The 2,500-nt window shown below is 48.4% G+C and overlaps 1 protein-coding gene across 2 annotated transcripts in view; it reads left to right on the top strand.

Annotated features, from left to right (window-relative positions):
• Positions 1 to 325: 325 nt before the first annotated feature.
• Positions 326 to 2,500, top strand: part of LOC122249834 (uncharacterized) — a 185,611-nt gene continuing 183,436 nt past the window's right edge. Inside the window, exon 1 of one of the 2 annotated variants that reach the window (XM_086540967.1) lies at positions 326 to 408. The gene's annotated coding sequence lies outside the window, so the exon portion shown is untranslated. Of the gene's footprint in view, positions 409 to 484; positions 611 to 2,500 lie in introns of those variants that run through there. The other variant, XM_086540966.1, reaches the window with a different exon arrangement.

Genomic DNA, 2,500 nt, shown 5'->3' on the forward strand with positions numbered 1-2,500 from the left:
TAGCACATTAATGAAAAAAGACAAGGAAATGCCCTTGCACGTTAATTCTTATTACTGTGAAAGAGGGAGAGTGCAAATAAACATGTATGTTTTCGGATCTCTATGAATTTCTTTGTGTATTTCAAAACAGTAGTAATCTATGGCGCATTTTGAATAAGTGTAAGTTTATGGTTTATTGGAAGAGTTTGTTAACATCTAGGCTATCAAACATATCAGTTTCAGTCAAGCGTCGTTGACAATTCAAGTGTCCCCGTACGAGAGTTTTCCAGCCACCGCACAGTGTCCCTGGCAGGCGTACGATCCATCCAGTCGCAAGACTCGAATTACTCCCGTAATTTCCCCATTTGGCCACTTGAGTCGTGGCGTAACTTAAGTAACTCATCGAATAGGCACGCCGATCTTTAAAAGGTATTTTGAACTTTAATGGCAAGGGCCTGTTCCAAGGCAGCTTCGGCGGCGGCGGCGGCGAGGGCAGAGCGGCGAGGGGAGAGAGGGAGAGAGGGAGAGAGGGAGAGGGGCAGACACGGTGTGCCTTGTGTTGGCAGTCCGTGTTCTTGTGACGGTGCTCGGGCCTGCACGCACGGGGTCTGCTCGCCAGCCGTGGTTACTGGTAAGTTCTCTCGCCGACACAGAAGGGCCGGGAAGACGCATATTCTCGAGCCAGTGAACGAGGGAAGGCCTTTGGGCTCATGGATATCCATGACTACCCGCTCCCCGTCGCTCTATGTGAATGGGGAAATAGTGTGTTACGCTGGAATATGTAGTGTTACGGTGGAGTGTGTTTCGCATGATTTTTTTTTGAGAGGGAGTACGGGGCGTGATGATGTGACTGATTATTTTCCTATAAAATATTGAGAGAGAAAATCAAAAAGCGCCTACCATTCTCGAACGGCTGAACCCAAATCCAACTCGCGGAACAGGTTGCATCAATTTAGCATCATCCCGTGATGTAAAAAAAAGACATCCCTTGAACCTCCATCTCTTCCTCCTCTTGAAATCAGCTGATCTCGATCTAGGATGGAACAATTCCTCCCCCTACCCCCCTCACCTCACCCCCACCCTGACCCCCCTCTCCACCCCCTCCCCCTCAGTTTTCCCTACAGTGAAGGCCAACGATCGATGTGGGCTCTCCCTCGCGCTTTCCCCTTACTTGACATCGCTGCTTGCTTCCTCTCTCGCTCTTTCCCCTCTCTCGTCGATATCGCAATGGAGTGGCGGCCAGGATTCTGGAGGGACCGGGAAGGGTGTTGCGGGAATTCCAGGGAGCGCGGGAGGAGGCTGCGTCTTCTCCCTTTTTTATCTTCCCGAGAAGGACAAAGGAACATCGGGAGTGTTTCAGCATCCGTCGGGCGGTCGGCACGGTGCTGGGAGATGAAGGCATATCGTATGAGCGGGGAGGGAAATATGAGTCTGTTTTGGAAAGAGGGGGTGGGGGGAAGGGAGTATCAAACCGTTTACTTTTTCATGGTAATTCTTCCTCCCTCAGTAAGAACTGAAAGAAAGGTATCTTTTTTTTCCTGGGTAGAAGGTATTACTCGCGTCCCCGTAGCCCGAAATGTGGACTACCCGGCCGCCGTCTGCAATTGCAAGGTAGAGGAGAAGGAGCAAGAGTAGCAAGAGCGGGTGACACTCCACACTCCCATCCCCCTCTGTCCCTCCCCTCCCCTTCTCCTCCTTATCGAACCCCCTTCTTTACTCGATCTAAGACCTCAAGGCTCAATAATTAGGGTGACGTCCGTTGGTTTTATAATGAAGTGTTTGTGTCTGTCAGTGTCCTTGCTTGTGCGATGGCGGCAGCTGCCTTTAGAGTTGAATGTTGTTTGTGTATTCTCTCAGTTTTCTCGCTTTACATCCTGTCGCCGGAAGTGGGTTAAAGGGTAAATGGCTGTTGTTGGTTTTACTGATCTGTTGATGGCGATAAGCGTGTCCTCGTGACCTGCAAAGACTGATTCAGTTTTAAGGGGATACTCCCTTGGAAAAATAGAGGTTCTGATTCTTTGGTTAGGTGTATATATTTTTTAAAAATCTGATTGGGGGTTATTTTTGTTTGTTTTGTCTTATTATTTGTCAGATCTCATCAACTACGGGAAAATTAATAACCCGTTCAAACTGCACATATCATATAAATGAAATGAATAGGCCTTACCTTAAAAAGGTCATCTCTGGTTTTCAGGAGATAAAAAAAAAACAGATGAACATCGTTCGCTTTGGAACATCGTCTTCAACGATCTCTCGCGAACTGTAGCAAGACGATCGTACTCTGAAGGGACGAATAAACATATACAAAAATAAGAAAATCTCATGCAAGATTATCACCTTGGAATATTTCCCCTTCCTTTTCGCCGTCTTCCCTTCCCTCTCCCCCTCGTCATACATCCCTACCCCTACCCATTCCCCACTCCCCTCAAATCCGTACCCTCGGACTCCTGACATATTCCCGCTTTACCCGTACCCACTCTTCCGCCCCCCCCTCCCTCCCCGTAAATCCCTCCAAATGTAC

Source organism: Penaeus japonicus, unplaced genomic scaffold (genome assembly GCF_977035675.1).
Source record: "Penaeus japonicus unplaced genomic scaffold, GWHDUDI00000001_assembly GWHDUDI00000010, whole genome shotgun sequence".
NCBI classification, from domain to species: Eukaryota; Metazoa; Arthropoda; class Malacostraca; order Decapoda; family Penaeidae; genus Penaeus; species Penaeus japonicus.